This window comes from Ceratotherium simum, chromosome 7 (genome assembly GCF_057802395.1).
Source record: "Ceratotherium simum simum isolate JZ-2026a chromosome 7, ASM5780239v1, whole genome shotgun sequence".
Taxonomy (NCBI): Eukaryota; Metazoa; Chordata; class Mammalia; order Perissodactyla; family Rhinocerotidae; genus Ceratotherium; species Ceratotherium simum.
In genome coordinates, this window is record NC_141906.1 from 67,729,336 (window position 1) to 67,748,274 (window position 18,939).

An 18,939-nucleotide genomic window follows, 5' to 3' on the forward strand; every position below is an offset into this window, starting at 1 on the left:
CGGCCCAGGTTCAGATCCCGGGCGTGTACCGAAGCACTGCTTCTCCGGCCATGCTGAGGCCACGCCCCACATACAGCAACTAGAAGGATGTGCAGCTATGACATACAACTATCTACTGGGGCTCTGTGGGGGAAAATAAATAAATAAAATCTTTAAAAAAAAAAAAAAAAAAGCAAGCACTAATAACCACAAAAATAAATGTAAAATTACAACTCCAATAAATTCCACAACCTATCCCTTTCTCATTTAGTTTAAACCAAAATGCATCAGACATGAAGCAAAGATCTAAATTTAAAAACAAAACCATAAAAGTACTTGAAGAAAACATGAGGAAATATTTTTAAAAGATTACAATGAGGAAGGAAACGAGAAGTCATAAAGTAAAAAACAGGAAAATCTGACTATATAAAAATGTTTATATTTTATATTAAAAAAGAATACACACACACAAGACAAAAGACAAATACAGAAACATATCCATAATATTTTAAGAGGTAACTAATTTCTCTATATTCAAAAAGCAATTACATGTTAATGAAAAAAAGCCAAAAAGCCCAATAGAAAAGTAGACAAAGGACACAGACAATTCCAAGAAAAAATATGAATAGCCAATAGACAAATTAAATGATACTCAAATTCACTAATAAATAACTACAGACTAAAATGACATTTTCTTACCTGTCAGACTGACTCCCTAAAAAGATGGCTGGTTGCCAGTGTTAAAGAGAACAGAAAGAACACTGTCCTACACTCTTGAATTGAATGAATTAGCTTGGCCTTTCTTGGAGGGCAATTTGGCAACATTTATAAAATTTTAAGCACTCATACTTTGACTCAGACACTTTACTTCTAGTGAATTACTCTATGAAATTACTGAGAAAATGAAAAACCTAGTTTCAAAGGAAGATTCCAAAATGGTATATATTATAATGGAAAAGAATACGTAACTTTTGGGAAGTTTACTCTAGGTTGGACCTAATAAAACTCTTGTATTTTTTTTTTTGGTAAGGAAGATCAGCCCTGAGCTAACACCCGTGCTAATCCTCCTCTTTTTTTTTTATGCTGAGGAAGACCGGCTCTGAGCTAACATCTATTGCCAATCCTCCTCCTTTTTTTCTTCCCCAAAGTCCCAATAGGTAGTTGTATGTCATAGTTGCACGTCCTTCTAGTTGCTGTATGCGGGACTCGGCCTCAGCATGGCCGGAGAAGCGGTGCATCGGTGCGCGCCCAGGTTCCGAACCCGGGCCGCCAGTAGCGGAGCATGCACACTTAACCACTAAGCGACGGGGCCGGCCCCAAACTCTTGTATTTTTAAAACTTACGTATGAGACTTAAGTGTCTTTCGAATAGTAAATAGCCCAACAGCAAACAAATGGAATAGAAAAGAAACATTAGCACTAGTATGCAAATATAAATGCATGGAAACATTAACTAACATAATTTGTAATTAAAAAAATAAAGGCTGGAAACAACCTAAATCTATCAATAGGATACTACCTAAATAAATTATAGTATATCCATAAAATGGAATATTCTGCAGCCATTAAAAAGATTGAGACAGGGCAAAATGTACTGACACGGAAGAATGCTGGAGATACATCATTATTAAAAATAGCAAACTGGATGTGTAGTACGAACCCTTTTTAATAAAGAAAACTAAAATGTTAACACATGAATAGGAAAAAATCTAGTTAAAAAATGTTAACAATTTTTTCTCTGCTGAGAGGGAACTTTCACTTTCTATGGTATATATTTTGTAAAGTGTGATTATCTTATAAGACACATGTATCAGATAGATAGATACACAGATAGATGTTTTTAAGGAGACTTTGAGGCTATAAAATGTTCTGGAAAAGGAAGAACTATCCAAACATGGGAGCAAGGTACAGAACAAGTACAAAGGAAAATATTCACAACAGAACATATAACTTCAGAGTTAGAATAACTTTACAAATTAAGAAAGTAGAGCACCAAAATTAAAAACTTTTGTGCTGCAAACAAAACCACTAAGAAAGTGAAAAGACAACCCACATAATGGGAGCAAATATTTGTAAATCATATATCTGATAAAGGACTTGTATCCAGAACACATAAAGAATTCTTATAACTCAATGAAAAGACAAATAACCCAACTAAAAAATGAGCAAAAAATCTAAATAGACACTTCTCTAAAGATCTACAAATGGTCAATTAGCACATGAAAGGATGCTCAACACCATTGGTCATTAGGGAAATACAAATCAAAACCACAATAAGATACCACTTCACGGGCCGGCCCCGTGGCTTAGTGGGTAAGTGCTCGCGCTCCGCTGCTGGCGGCCCGGGTTCGGATCCCCATCGCGCACCGACGCACCGCTTCTCCAGCCATGCTGAGGCTGCGTCCCACATACAGCAACTAGAAGGATGTGCAGCTATGACATAAAACTCTCTACTGGGGCTTTGGGGGAAAAAATAAATAAATAAAATTATTTTAAAAAAAGATACCACTTCACATCCACTAGGATGGCTAGATCAAAAAGAAAGAGAGTAAGTTTTAGTGACGATGTGGAAAAACTGGAACCCTCATACATGTCTGGTGGGAATGTAAAATGGTGCAGCCACTTTGGGAAACAGTTTGGCAATTCCTCAAAAAGTTAAACCTGGAATTACTGATCCATAAACATGATCCAGCAATTCCATTCTTAGGTATATACTCAAGAAAAATGAAAACATAACGTCCACACAAAAACTTGTATGCATTATTGATAATAGCTAAAAAGTGGAAATAATGCAAATGTCCATCGATTCATAAATGGATAATCAAAACACAGTATATCCATACAATGGAATGTTATTCAGCCATAAAAAGGAATAAAATTCCAATATATGCTACAACATGGTTGAACCTTGAGGATATTATGCTAAGTGAAAGAAGCCAGACACAAAGGACAATATATCGTATGATTCCATTTATATGAAATGTCCAGAATAGGCAAATCTATAGAGATTGATTTGTGGTTGCTTGGGGCTGGGAGAGGGAGGCTGAGGAAACAGACAGTGATTGCTAATGGGCATGTCGTTTCTTCCAAAGGGAATGAAAATGTTCTGAAATTGATTGTGGTGATGGTTACACAACTCTGTGAATATACTAAAAACAGTGAATTGGATGAACTGTATGGCATGTGAATTATATCTCAATAAAGTGGTTAAAAAAATATATAAATATAAAAGAAACTGGAAGCTCCCTGAGGCTAAGCGACTTGCCCAAAGAAAACTGCTAGGCTAGTAAACACTGACTCTGGAAAGAAGTGCCCTGACTCCCACACCAATGCTCAGTTTCCAGACTGCCTCAGGCAATTTTGAGGGGCCAAAAAGGTTCCCCAAAGAGCTGGAAAAGCAGAAAACACTGGCACTAACATAAGAAAAGGAAGAGAAATTTAGGTAACACACTTGGAATGTGATTTTCAAAATTTAATGTGACTCCAAACTGGATTCTTTGCCTAAAAAAGCTAACCACCATTGATATAAAGAGGTTGTGTTGGGGCCGGCCCTGTGGCTTAGCAGTTAAGCTAAGTGGGCGCACTCTGCTGCCGGCAGCCCAGGTTCAGATCCGGGGCACGCACCAACGCACCGCTTCTCTGGCCATGCTGAGGCCGCGTCCCACATACAGCAACTAGAAGGATGTGCAACTACGACATACAACTATCTACTGGGGCTTTGGCGGGGGGGCGGGGGGAGGAGGAGGATTGGCAATAGATGTTAGCTCAAAGCCGGTCTTCCTCAGCAAAAAGAGGGGGATTAGCACGGATGTTAGCTCAGGGCTGATCTTCCTCACAAAAAAAAAAAGGGGGGGGGTTGTGCTCAGTAAAACAGTACCTCTTTTACTAAGAGCTCACTTAGAGCAGGGCACTGGATGCAGCTGCTGACTGAAAAGGAAGGAAAATGAGATCAGAAAAGGCAGAAGGCTGAAATCACCAGCTACTCTTCTGCTTATGTCAAAGAGGCCAATGAGTAACATGCTTCAAACAAGTTATTTTATTCTCAAGGACTGTAAAATCATTTAAAGAGATCTGAAAGTATCATCCCCAAATTTAATTACCTCCCAGAATTACTATACACATATAAGATACTTAGGTATAATACATGAAAGTGGTGTCTCTGCTGCTGACTTGGACACAAAGATCACTGCTGGAATACAACTGCCCCGTTTGACTAGAATAACAATATCACTGTTGATGCAGAAATGGAAAGTAAGCTAAAACATTCACTAAAAACATTATTTCGAGGGTTTAAAAAAATGTGCTACTAAAAAAACTCATCTATTGTCAGAACACTGCGTATGCAACATTAGAACATTCTGACAGAAGGAAAGGACAACAGGAGGCAGGAAGCACAAAGAAAGAAGTAAGAAATCCTGCAGGTGCTCAACTAATCCTAATAAGAAACAGCCCCGCTCCTGTCTTCCACAATAAAAACAATTCTGTTTCTTGTGGCATATGAACCAAGATTTCTTTTGCCAGGAACCGAAAACAACTTACTACATGAAAATGTCAACTTGTTCCATGGAACATTACACTGGCAGGGAACAGACATGAACCTTTTAAACTAAAGAGTTTTGGCTGTTTCCTCACCAAATTTTTAACATCACTGGCCCATTATCAAATTCAACTCAGTTCATGCAAACTCTTAACATAAGTGGGCAAAAATACTACCCTGAAGTATACTCTATAAATAAAAGATTCCATAAAATATCTTGTCCTCAAATTTCTAACAACTTTGGCTTATTTATAATTTTAAATTAACGTGGAAGCTCTCTTAACCCATCTCCACTCAACCAACCTGCCAAAATAATCAATGCTTCCCCTTCTCTCTATAAAATAATTGGTGCCCCAGCATAGAAACTGGCCCCAATTAATGGCTACTCTCTCTTACTCCTAGATATTTTTTTTTTTTTTTGTGAGGAAGATCAGCCCTGAGCTAACATCTGTGCTAATCCTCCTCTTTTTGCTGAGGAAGACCAGCTCTGAGCTAACATCTATTGCCAATCCTCCACCTCTTCCCCCGCCCCAAAAGCCCCAGTAGATAGTTGTATGTCATAGCTGCACATCCTTCTAGTTGCTGTACCTGGGACTCGGCCTCACCATGGCCAGAGAAGCGGTGTGTCGGTGCGCGCCCGGGATCCGAACCCGGGCCGCCAGTAGCGGAGCACGCGCACTTAACCACTAAGCCACGGGGCCAGCCCACTCCTAGATATTTCTGTTCCCACCCATTAAGTTGCAGGCTTACCAAGAACTAATTGGTTTTTTCCAAACCTATTTATACCAGTTGCTCTTGTTATTATAGTTGCGTAATTTAATTAGATATGTAAACTGATGAGAAATCCAGGAGAAAAGAAAGACATGTTCCTATGAAAACTAAGTTGAATTCTTAAAAAGACTTGGTAAAGCCAAATTAGACGTGGATGAGACAGGTGTAAAAGATTGGGTGGGAAATCATAAACTCACGAGGGATTCTGTACTCATATTGCTTCACAAATGCCTTTAAATTCCTGTTTTTCTTTTAAAAAGCAAAACAAAACTGGAAATCATTGATGATGAACTATGGGTATGTTTAATGCAAACTAGATGAAGAAACACCAATCAGGGCATTAACATACAAAGAAACGCCCTGGCCCTCCATCAAAAGATTAGCAAATGTGTTTCTTAAATTGCAAAGAAAAAGAGAAGGAAGGGAAACGTATAGAACAAAACAAACAAATTAAAAAAAAAAAGTTTAAGAGACATCAATCAATTATAATGTATGGACATTCCCCCCCCCCCCCCCGAAGCCTCAGTAGATAGTTGTACATCATAGCTGCACATCCTTCTAGTTGCTGTTTGTGGGACGCGGCCTCAGCATGGCCGGAGAAGCGGTGCGTCAGCGCGTGCCCAGGATCCGAACCCAGGCCACCAGCAGCGGAGCACACACACTTAACCACTAAGCCACGGGGCCGGCCCATGTATGGACTTTATTTAGACCCTGATTCAAACAAATAAATGGCTAGAAAAAAGAAAAAATAAATAAATAAATATATATATATATATATATGTGACAATCAGGGAAATTTTAACACTGATTTGATATTTAATGACATTAAGGACTTACTGTTAATTGTTTTTAAGTAGGATAATGATACTGTGGTTACGTTTTTTTTTGAAGGAGAATCCTGGTCTACTTAAAGATACACGCCAAAACATTTACTGATGAAATGACAGGATTCTGGGATTAACTTTAAAACAAAGTAGGGAGAAAAGAGAAGCAGAAAGGAGTACAGATGAAAGATTGGCCATGAGGTGACCACTGCTTAAGCTGGTGACAGGTCAGTAGGGGTTCATTATACTATTTTCTCTACTTTGGTTTATGTTTGAAATTTTCCATAATAAACTCTTTTTAAAAGATTAGTGAATGAATGTATATGTATGTTTTAAGTTAAAATATTAAAAGTATATATGCATATTTCTAATTTTCCTGCTTCGTTTGTTTTTTCCCCCAATTAACTAAGCCAATCATAACCCAAACTTAAGAGGCCTTCTATTGGAGATAGAGCATATCATCAGATGCCCAAAATACAACAGTGGTAACCCCAAAACATTCTAAGAACAGTATCCCATATGGCCCAATTACCCCTGACAATCTCTTAAATAATGCACACAGTACATGCATAAAGCAAATCTAAACCTAATAGGGCTGCAGCATCACCATGTTTACTCACATAATTAACTCCCTGACAATCTTCTTCACCACCTTCTCACCATCAAAAACAGGGAGGAGAAATTTACAACCTTCATTAAATCTCTGAAATTCTCACTCAAGTTTACCAAAATATGGTTTTTTGTTTTTTGGTTTTTTTGCAGGGGAAGATTTGCCCTACGCTAACATCTGTTGCCAATCTTCCTCCTTTTCCCGCCCAAAGCCCTAGGACATAGTTGTATATAGTTGTAAGCTCTTCTGGTTCTTCTATGTGGGCCAACGCCACAGCATGGCTACTGACAGACAAGTGGTGTGGTTCCATGCCTGGAAACCCAACTCCGCTGCCAAAGCTGAGTGGGCTGAACTTTTTAACCTCTAGGCCATTAGGGCTGGCTCAAAGAATAGTTATTTAAAAATTAAAGGTTCGGGTAATCTGAGTCTACTTCTCATTAACCTTTCTTCTTTCCTTCAGCAATTTCTCCAACTTAGGTTTATGTCTCCTTGTGAAAGATCAGGAGAGAATGATGACTCATAAAAAACAATTGGAAGGTTAGAGTCACACTTAATCTTTTCTCTCCTTGTCTAGGTTTAGTTCAGGGAGAGAAAGATCAGGCAGCTGCCCTAACCATCTTTTGACCTGTCCTGTATCTATCACCCTAGGTTTAGAGGTGCAGCTGAGACTTAGAAGCCCTCTGCTCCCAAGCCAAGAAAGGCAGAAACACGCAAGACAAAGAAAGAAGGCCTTCTCATATACTGCTGGGGAGGCCAGCGCTGGCACAACCTTTCTGGACAGCAATGTGGCAATATATGTATCAGGTATCTTAAAAACATGGGTACCCTAAGGCCTAGTGATTTCACTTCCAACAACCTATCCTGAGCAAAAAATCAGAAATGCATCAAAGATTCATGCACAAAAATGGTCATCACAGCAAACTTCTAACAGTGAAAAACTGGGAAGAACCTTCAAGTATGAAAAAGGTTCAAAAAATAATAGCAGTCATATAATGGAAAAATATACATCCATTAAAATTGATGTTTACAAATAGTTTCTAATGATGGGAAAATACTTATAATGATGGAGGGGAGAAATAAAATAGTATACCAATATGATCCCAATTATGTATTTTCCAATATTAATAATTGTTGCCTCCTGGTGGCAGGATTATGGGTGATTTTTTTCCTACTCCTTCTTTATAATTTTCTGAGTTTTCCCAAATTTCTCCCAGAAGCACAAATTACTTTTAAAATCAGAAACAAACAGGGCAAGGTGGTAGAAGAGAGCCAGTAATAAGCAAGTGGGTTGAAGTAAGAGAACTTCTGCTTAATACCTCGTCTTCCTCGTCTATCAGGTTCAAGCTGTAAGCATTCAACTGCTCCTTTAACTTAACCCTTCTTATACCCTGACAAGAATAAAATTTATTTTCTTGTCTTCTAGTACCAGTAGTGGCTACTTTTTGCATACAGATGACACAACAAATACTAGCTGAATTAGTCCATTAAAGGTAAGAATCATTAAAAGCAACCCATTTGAAATTAAGGCCCAGTGACAGGAAAGTTGTTTTATTTTTGTTTTTAAATCAGATCATTTAGTATAAAGAAAAGAACAAGAGGTAACTCAACAAATAGTGGAAAGACACTCCAAGGCAGAAGAGGGAAAACGAAGCACAGGCTGACTATACTGACCATACCTGTGGGGCCTTCTCCAGGAAGTAACCTACTGGGAGCCCGGATATGAAAGAACCCTCTATTTAAAGTAAAGGACTCAGATTTAAATGGCAGGATTTACTTGAGATATACTGAACTGCCTAATAATGAAAGTTTGAGAAATGCCAAAAATAAATTACTTGCCCAGAAAGGTTGTGAAATCTCCTTACCCAGAGATTTGTGAGAAAAGGGTAGAAAATTACTTTTCTTTAACATCTTAACTCAAGATAGGAAATTTCAATAGTAAAATTGTAAGATGTATTAAGAGAATAAAAACCAACTCAGCTCCCATTTTTTTCATCCTTTCATTCAGTCACTGAATGAGTATTTACAGGCCCTGTAGTAGGCACTGGGAATACAGCAGCAAACACAGATGAGAATCCCTGCCCTGAGGGAGCTTACGTCAAACCATCACACTGTGCCTCTAACAAGCGTTACAAGTTAGAATTTTCTTTTCTTTTTTTTTAAGTAAAATGATTTTTAGAAATTTCAAGTATGTCAGAGCACTGCCAGAAAATAAACAGCATCTAATATTTGGACTGATCCAGGGAAGCCCTTAATAAACGTCTATAAAACAAGACTAAAAATTGTGTGCCTGAGGTTTTGGGGTGGCAGGCAGACATACAAATGTGCACTTTTTGAATTACACACTATATACTATATACAAATGTGTACTTTTTGAATTTTGTGCCAAATATCCATTCCAAGTTTATGATAAATAATTTTTCAAAAGTTTACTGGATGGATGGATGAAATGAATGAAAAATTTCTTCTCCAAAAAAATTCAGTCTCAAGAAATGTGGTTAGCTAGCCTAAATTTTCACATTCAATTCTTCTGGAGGAAGCAATGAGAAATAAAGCATACCGGTGGTAAGCACGCACTGGAGCTAAAACTAGGCAGAAATTTGATAATTTCTCAGAACTTTCTAATCAAAACCCGAATACAGTTTAAGAAAACTGGCCAGAAGTATCCAACTGAGTGAGCCCAGCATACACAGAGAAGCTTAAAAGGACGATGGGTTTGATTCTCCTTCCCCTTCAGTTTCTGAGAAACGAGGCTGAGCATTAGCAACTGGTTCCTACCTCTCTGACAAGCTAAATTCTGAGATGAAATACTTACCAGTGGCCAGAGACTCCCTGTCTACAGTGGATCCCACACCTTCTAAACAGAAATATGTTCCTAACATAACTTCGCCAGAGCACATCCAACAGTTTTGTACTGGTTGATGGAATTTTATTCTGAATAGATCCAAAAGAAGCCCTTTCAAGCTAATTCATCCTCAACTGTTGAGGCTTCTCAAAGACATTGCATAGGCCATTTATTTAACAACTATTTATAACATTAGGACAAAAGTCCACAACAATGTATATAATTTTCATCCTCTGGATGTTATCAGTCATCCACAGGACAGTATGACTGTCCTATATTATGCATTATACCAGACGGGACCAAGCTACTCACTACTAGAAGGGGGCAGAGACTCACCTGATGGCTGAGGTCATTCACCTGGGGAACAGGCATAGCTTTTATTTTATTTTTTTATTTTTCATTTTTTATTTTTTGTGTGTGTGTGAGGAAGATCAGCCCTGAGCTAACATCCATGCCAATCCTCCTCTTTTTGCCGAGGAAGACCGGCTCTGAGCTAACATCTATTGCCAATCCTCCTCCTTTTTCTCCCCAAAGCCCCAGTAGATAGTTGCATGTCATAGCTGCACATCCTTCTAGTTGCTGTATGTGGGACACGGCCTCAGCATGGCCAGGAAGCAGTGTGTCGGTGCGCACCTGGGATCCAGACCTGGGCCGCCAGCAGCGGAGCGAGAACACTTAACCGCTAAGCCATGGGGCCGGCCCTGGGCATAGCTTTTAGACCAGAAACGAGAACCCCACATGAGAAGCCCTAGATAAGTGGTTCTCTTGGCCCTCAACTGTGACATCAAAGTATGTACCTTGGTGACCAGTTCTCTTAATGAATCATAAGATGGCGCCATCCCCTGGAAACTAGTAGTGATCTGCTAAGTGAGGTGTCCATCTAAGAAAAGCACCTTCAAAGACAGACCAGACCAGCCCAACAGAGCAAAAGTATAATTACTCATATTCCCTGGGAGTGAGCTAGATATAGTGGCAAAAGAAACACTATATAATAGGCAGACTGTGTTTATGGTCATTGCCTTTTATGTCTATTGCTTTCCCTTTTTACTTCCTTAGTATTTAGAAAGACTTTTTTGACACCTCAGTCTTGTCAAGGGGGCACCTAGGCATATTTGAGTAGGAGATTTAAAGGCAAAGCGATGGATCCATGGGCGACCGCTGGTAAGTGGCAGGGGTGATGGAGTGTAATAATGAGAAAGGATAGGTGAAACACAGTGTGGGTATATTTACTCTTCCTCTTACTTGGAAATTTTCCTCTCATCATGACATTTCCCTTTTGGAGTTTGTTTTAAAAGAAAGGATAAACATCTTAGACTTTAATTAGTAGGTATATCTCACTTCTCTAATAAAAGATCAAGTGCTCAGAGGGCGAGGGCAATGTTTTCCGTGATGGAGGGGTCAGAGTAGAGTTAACTAGGAGCAGAGGTGCCTAGATGCTAATTCCAGCTCCCCTACTAACTAGCTAAAGGATTCTGGGCAAGTGGGAGGGATACCCAAAAGAGCCATGAATCTAATGGATAATTGGTCTAAACTACTTTAATAGCCCCTGAAAAGCCTGAGATTCTAAATTCCATTAAGGCCATCCTTCTAGCCTCTGGAAAAGAAAGAGTTGGAAGAGAACATTTCTAAGATCTTTTTTGTGCCCAAAAAAATCAACAAATATTTGTTGGCTCATCATGTTTGCCATCCTCTTATAGTGTGAAAGAATATAAGTTGTTAAAATTGAACACCTCCTCTATCTGAAGAAATTCATCAGAAAAAGCTTTTTTACCCTTAACAATAAAGTAACCAGCATGAGTTTTTAATAACATAAATCAGATGATGTCAGTGCTTTGCTTAGATATCCTCTGATGTCAATACTTAATTCCTCGTTTCATACTCAATTCCATAAAATGGCCTATAAGATCTATATGATCTGGCCCCTGTCTAACTTTCTGACCTCATCCCTTACCACCCTCCCCATTGTTCACTAAACTCCAGGCACTACGACCTTGGATTTAATCCTTGGCCAAACCAAGCTCATTTCTACCCCAGGACCTTTGCACTTGCCATCCCTTCTGCATTAAATATTCCATCTTCCAAATCTTCCCATGCTGGCTCTTTCTCATCATTCAGGTGTCAGCTCAAATATCACCATCCTGGAAAGGCCTTCCCTGACCACTCTACCTGAAGCAGCACCCTTCCCCAAACACTCTCTAGCCCGTTTATTTTCTTCATAGTATCCATCACTATATGAAGCTATTTATTTGTTTACATGTTTCTTGTTTGTCTTCTCCCATTAGAAAGTAAGCTCCAAGAAGGCAGGAGCTTTTTGTCTCTTGTTTATTGGCGTACTCAAGAGCTCAGGATAGAACCTGACACAAAATTTGGATTCAGTAAATATTTGTTGAATGAATGAATGGATAAGGGAAAGGCTCCATCTCTGTGCAGAGAGGTTTAGGTGTTTATTAGAATTATAGTGGCTCTGATGAGTAGAGAGCCTTTCTTATTCTTCTCAAAGCATCCATTTTGTTCTCTTTTATGCTGTGAACTAGAAAACATTAGCCAGCTTGATGCTTGGAAAATGAAAACAGCACTTCTGGCACAGAAATAACTAGTCTGGGCACCTCTGGCTTGAGCCAGATCTATGACTTTCTAGGGAGCTGGCACCAAAGTCAGAATGTTAAAATAAACAGCTTTGATGTTGAAAGTGGAATACTGGTATTCTGACTGTGGAGAGACTAATCCAAATCAATCTTAGCTCTTCACAAAGTTTCAACAGTTAGTAACGCCATCACAACTATATCAAAGTGAAGTTAGTCATCCTTCAATAGTCATTTCTAGATTACGTAGGGATGGAACTATCCTCCTCAAACGTAACTAATGTAAATCTTGCTTTCAATTTCTTTTTGACATAATTCTCTATTTACCAAAGAATCTTGTTTTCGGCCTTCTAATGAGCACAAAGTATCATCTCATCTGATTCATTAAACTCTTCCTTACAAGTGAAAATAATACTATTAGCCCACTTTGAGTTGTTCTCCTCCTGGAAATGACTTTGCACAAAACCACACAGCACACACATAGGTCCTGGCTGGTCAATATTTGGAACAGTGTCATGGGGCAAAATGTTTTCTCTGTGTAATATCTAAAGTTAAGAATCCTGACCTTGGCCTTCTAGAGTAGCACACTCCACGCCCAAGTGCAAATGTGTTCTTAAGCTTGTAGGAATATTTCTTCATATTCTCCACCAAATTTAAGCGACGCTCTGAAGAAAAGACTGCATTCAAACAAACTCTGTTCCATTACCAATATGACAATGAGTAGTTACACAAACACACTGAATATTCAAGGCAGCCCAAATAAAAGCCAGTGTTAGTCACAGTTTTCATTAGGCAAGTCTCATAACTGTTTTTAAAAAGTTTAACTAATGAAAAATTATGTTTTAAAATGCCAATTTCATGAAATCAGCCCACAGTCCACAAGAGTTAAACCCAAATCTCTCAAAGTGGCACCTGAAACAACAGCAAAGTATTTTTTTTACCCTGACAGCATATCATCACGGCAGGTAGATGACATCTACCTGCACAAAACAAACGGCATATGCATTCATGAACTGTTCCAAAGAGGGGAAAAGCAGGAAAGGGAGACTATGTCTAACTCATCTTTGGATCTACAGCATCTGATAATGATAATGATGACGATAATATTTACTATACGCCTACCATGTGCCAGGCACTGTTGTAAGAGCTTCACATACATTATCTTATTTAATCTTCATAACACCCAGTCTTGTGAGGTAAGGACTACTGTCATCTCATTTTACAGATGAGGAAATCCAAGTACAGAGTGGTGAAATAATTTACCCAAGATCACCCAGCTATGAAGCAGCAGAGAATCCAAACCCAGGCAGCCCTATCCAAAGCTCACGCTCTTACCACAAACCAATATATCACAGGCAAGGGATATATATTTGTTGAAATAAACTTTAAAAGTATTTGATCAACAGCTTTTATAGTCACACATACTTAAAAAAATGCATACAAGATATGTTTACTCTTCGTACCCCAAATACATTCATCTAACCAAAGAAAGTATAATTAGGCACAGGCAACAGACTATAAGCAATTGAGAGTAGAAAATCTTTTTTTTTAAATCTCTTTAATACTTTATAGTGTCCTACCAAAAGAACAGAGCCAAAGAATCTCAGACTAAGGCTCCTCCAAAAACAGGAAATCAAAGAAGGTGGGACAAAGACAGCAGGGTGAGCTGATAACCAAAGTATGTCACAGATGAACATTCTCTCCTGTTAACTGCTCTGCAGTGCGCTCTGAGCACTGCAGTGCTGCCAACATTAAGCCTGAGCTCATGAATGCCGTGCTGCACAAGTCACCAACAACCAAATAGGAAAATATTTCCTTTCCTCCACTGATTTTATTCATCCCAGGGTCCTACACTAAGAGGTTTGAGAGTTAAAAGAATTTGGGAAATGGCCAGCTTCTCCACTTATTGTTGGATGGAGCGCAGTGGGTTAGTCCATAAATGAAGTTTACTTTAGCCTCTTAGTCCTTGGGATGGGTAGTGTGTGTTAAGAAAAGGCGATCATAAATATTTCTCCGATGTTCAGAAAGCACCTAATCTACTTCAGCTAACACAAATATCATCTGAGTTACTTGAGTCGGATTGTTATACACGGTTATAAGAACGACCCAGACCATTCAGTGGTCTACAGGGAGAAAAGAAGAAAAAAATCACAAACCCTAAAAGATGAAACAAAAAAAGATACATTCTGGAAAGAGAAGGAAAAAAAATAAGCTTTCTGGTTCCTAGTGACCTGACTGCAGAAGTAAGATAAATGCTGCAGTGCATGGGGAGAAAAATCTCTCTACCTGAGTACCGAAACAGCAGCTTCTTCAACTGCTAGTACCTGGGCACCTTCCTCACCATTATATAACCAAACCATGGCCTTAATAGGCCATCCTACTGTATGTCAACAGCTGTTAGGCACATCAAGCTGTCAGCATTCAAGAATCCCTTCCAAAGTGGATTCAGATAAGCATGGAGCAGGCCAAAATATGCTCATAGTTCACCCAGAGCACAAGACAACTCCTTGTGAATTAAGCTTCACTCATGTCGTCAGAGTAATTTAAGCAGCAAAAGATAGGGCACTTGTAACTGTAACTAGGAAATTGCACACTGCTACAGAAACACAAATGAGTGCTGGTGTGGTCCCGTCACACATGCAACTCATTGTCCAAGCCATTTCAGTCTCATTCAGGACTTTGAATAGTTCCATACATAGAAATTACATAACTGCACACCACAAATGATCAAAGATAAAAAGCAACGTAAATAGTGACACCAGTTTATAAACAAGCTATGTTTAAAATGCTGCAGTCCTAAAGGATACCACGGCCTTAGAGAAAAACTAAAAACACACACACTGGAAAATTAGAAAGCAGACAGACCAGCCATAATTAGCCACTGGCTTTGCTGACTACTGAAGATAGAAATGTCTCTTTTATATATAAAGCCAAGAATCAACTGTTTGCAATTACATTTACAGAAACATTCAACCCTGTCTGTCACAGATTTTTTATCAATATTTTGGTGTATCCAAGGCTAGAAGATAACAAAATTCTTTAAATCATAGATACCATAAAGGCAACCAATTAAGTTCAGGGAGTCCATCCCCCAGAGATCAGAGCAAAATAATCACAGGAGCGCAATGTGATTACTTAGAAGGGGGGGGGGGGTAAAAAAGGAAATACCAAAACAAGGAATAAAGCTTGAACAACTACAGTTGTTTGTAAACATAACTTTGGCTAGGCTAACAGTAAACAATTAGAAACACTCAAGGGGAAGGGTGGAGATTCCCCAGAGTCTTGGCTCAGTGGACTCAGCCCCAGGGTCCCAGGGTAACATCAGGGAACCCTGGACTTTGGTATCTCATTCAGCTCAGACCTGCAGACTTGAGGCCCACTGTGGAAACTGACAGAAAGGCTGAAGGGGGCCCCCCAGAGGAAGTGAAACTGACCAATCAATTTTCCACAGCCACTTACCCTGCCACTCTGGTAAGAAGGGCCCCTTGTTGTCTTTGACAGAAAGGAGGGAAAAGGGAACTTCAGGTTGTAAGTGGGCAGGAGAGAGGCCTAGATAAGTCCCTGGCTTCTGAAAACAAGCGACTGCCATAGAAGCAAAAACAAGAAAGGTGATGATAACCAGAGGCTAGGCTGAGGAGGTGAGGAGAACTGATGTGGCTTTGGTAGGAAGCACCAGCAGCAGCTATAAGGGTTCTTCATTAGGTTGAAAGAAACGCAAACTGCAGTTTTAAACACAATGAATGACTACACTTAAAGTATTCATTCAAGTGAGAGATTGTGCAAAGAAAGAAATTTGGAGTACAAATGGGCTTTGTGGGTCCTATCAAAACCAAACCATTCCTCCTGATGTCTTAGATTCCAATACTCCCCATGAAGAAGGCTCCTGGGAAGCGCTACCCATATTTCCTCAAAAAGTGAATTTGATATGTATACATATATGGCTTCCTAATTGACCTTGGCCAATTTCACTTCTACAGCTCCACAAATCCCTTGGGAACCCAAGGGCCCAACGCATGTGTATAATCCTCTGGTGTCTGGGTTCCTCATACACCTCTTCAGTTACCAGGCTTTCCCCTCACCACGGAGAGCCCACTCTGGGTTCTATAAAGCCCACAATTTCAGACCCTCCAGCAACCAAAAATAACCAGCAATCCAGCTCTCCCAAATTGTTTAACCCCTAATTACCCAGTGCCACCATAAACCTGGGGCCCCCCTGGGCCTCTGTTCCCTGAGCCCCTTCCTGCAGAAAAGCAAAATAATTTTCCTCCCTCATTTCCCCATTTTCTTCACCGCCTCCTCCAATAATCTTGTCTGTCCTCGGGCCCCCATTCCCACCATCTATCAGTCTTAGACGACCAAATGCTGATTGGTATCTGTCATAAGGCACCAGGTCCCTATATCTCGAAGTACCCCGTACCCACCACACACCGCAGGTACATGCCCCAGCCGTCCTTGTTCCCCTCATAACTCCCCCCACCCCCGCGCTACCAGTTTACCCTTGTCTTCCCCCATCCTCCTGGTCCACATTCCCTATGCCCCTGCCCTCATTCCCTCAGGATTTCCTAATCGCTCGTTCCAGAGTCTTCTTAGCTTCCAAGAAGACTCCTGGCTCCATGCGAGTTCCAAACCTCCTCTTTCCAACCATCTCTTCTACTACCCTCCGCACAGCCCCCGGCCCCCCCCCCCCCTCCCCCGCGCCTCAGTTCCCCAGGTCCCGGCGGTCAGCAGCCCCCCTGCGCCCCTCCGCCGTGGAGTTTCCCTCGCTCGGGTCCCCCGGTGTCCCTTCCTCCCGCTCGCCCTCTCCTCACTCCCCCGACAGCCCCTACCCGTCTCCCGGGTCCCCAGCGCTCTCCCATACCCCGAGCCCCGCTCGCCGCGCCGACCCTCCGCCTCGGGTCGCGGGTCTCTCCTGCCCCCGCCACACTCGGACGGACGGTCCCGGGCTGCGCAGCCCCGCGGCCACCCGGTGCCACCGCGCCACTACCTTGGCCTTGGTGACGAGGTGCGTGGCCCGCTTGACCACGGCGAAGTTGCCCTTGCCGATGGTGCGGTCGATCTCGTAGTAGCCGATGCGGGCAGGCACTGGCCCGCGGGAGGCCGGGGCTGGGGGACGCGGCGGGCCAGCCGCCGGGGGCCCAGCAGCGGGGGCGGCCGGGGGCCCCGCGGCGGGCGGAGGCAGCAGGCGGGCCGCCGGCCCGGCTCCCCCCGCTCCGGCCCCGGCAGCCCCGCCAGATCCGCTCGCCGCCGCCGCCGCCGCCGCCATCTTGTTGTGCAGTGAAACCTCCGGGGCCCCGCGGGGAGCCGGCGGGGGGGAGAGGGCGGGGGGGCGGGAAAGGAGCGGGGGGGAGGCTGGCGGACGTCACTCCGGGAGGCGGGGCGCCCGCGCCGCCGGGGCCCGGCGCCATGGCAACCGCTCGTCACGTGCCGACGCGCGTCACTGCCCAGAGCCATGGCAACCGTGACCTCACCGGCGAGCTCGACCTTCCCGCGTGGGCCCTGTTCCTCAGGCGCCGGCTCCCGGGTGCCCCCCTCTGGGGAGGAGACAGTGGGCACCGCCAGCGTGCCAGCCAGTCCCAAGCCGCTGCAGCGTTCCCGACTCGGGGGTACCCGATGCCTGACCCGAAGCCAGCCCCCAGTCGCCCCAGGAATCGCTACGGTGACCCCTACTGTGACCTCTGTCCCAGTTCAGCAGTCACCCAGCCTCCCTTAAAACCAAATATTTTCTCATCACCAAAAATACCAGCCTTGTCCCACTTTAGCCCTTGAGGCCACAAAGGCAGGAATAGCTGCAGTGTTGAAGAAACTGTAACCAAGTTGGTAGCGAGGCAGGGGAATTCTTCAGTAAAATTCCTTCTTCTTACAAAACCCAACTCACCCAGTACAACCAATCTAATTGTCACCGAATATAGGGGGATGGAGAAACTAAGATTTGCGTGTTCAAGGACGCAGAAACCAGCCCAAACACGCATTCCAGTCATTGGGTGGGTGAGGGCCAGGGAAGGTACGTCATTTTCCTTCCTCCCACCCCATCTCTGAACAATTCTAGAGCTCAATGACTGTCAAAGTGCCTGCGTCCTATTTCTGTCACTTGTATAACCCTGATGAAGCAGTGGTGCACACTGTCCAGTGAGCCACGTCATGGTTAAAGACAAACCGCTTGTTAGGCAAAAGAAATAAGTAAATCATGAAATAAAAATTCCATCTTTACTAGTGACTCTCCAAGGATATTAAAGGTGACCAAATTCATAACTTCAACAATTAATCTCATATCTCTTTTTCTTCCCTGCTCTGTTATCTGATATTCCACACCCTCCAGAGCCCCTCACTAGCTCCCTGATTTCCCCCTCCTCTTTTTCCTCCCTCCCTTTATTAAGTAGATTGACTTTACTGCTTTAGGTGGGATGGGGAGGGGTAGGCAACTGGGCTTTCAATAACAAGGTGGTCTTTGGCAGGCTGAGGGGAGGAGGGAAGAATGTGAATGCTCCAACGTTAAAATGTATTCCTTCAGTTCAGTCCTGATCCATCCACATCTGTGTCTCTCACTGGCAGAACTGTGTTGTCAGGTCACTGCATGTACAGTATTAAAAACTGACACCCAGGACGCTGTAAACGTGTGACAAGGAGAATGCATGTTTACTCTCTCTGACCAAAAGATATTAAGTGCTCTGACTCTCCATCTGACTATGAGTTGGGACAGAGGGGTCATTCTACAACTGTCTTAGATCAATTCTCTGGTGGCTGTTCCACATTGCCAACACAATTAACACTAATTGGCTCCTTTACTAGCAAATAAGG

The 18,939-nt window shown here is 42.0% G+C and overlaps 1 protein-coding gene across 6 annotated transcripts in view; it reads right to left on the reverse strand.

Moving 5' to 3' along the window:
- The window catches only part of SIK3 (SIK family kinase 3), a 238,002-nt gene extending 220,677 nt beyond the window's left edge, over positions 1–17,325 (reverse strand). For 3 of the 6 annotated variants that reach the window (XM_087433723.1, XM_087433724.1, XM_014785134.2), the window contains exon 1: positions 17,129–17,325. The gene's annotated coding sequence lies outside the window, so the exon portion shown is untranslated. The remainder of the gene's footprint in view (positions 1–17,128) is intronic. The other 3 variants (XM_087433722.1, XM_014785136.2, XM_014785133.2) reach the window with 1 other exon arrangement.
- Positions 17,326–18,939: the final 1,614 nt, after the last annotated feature.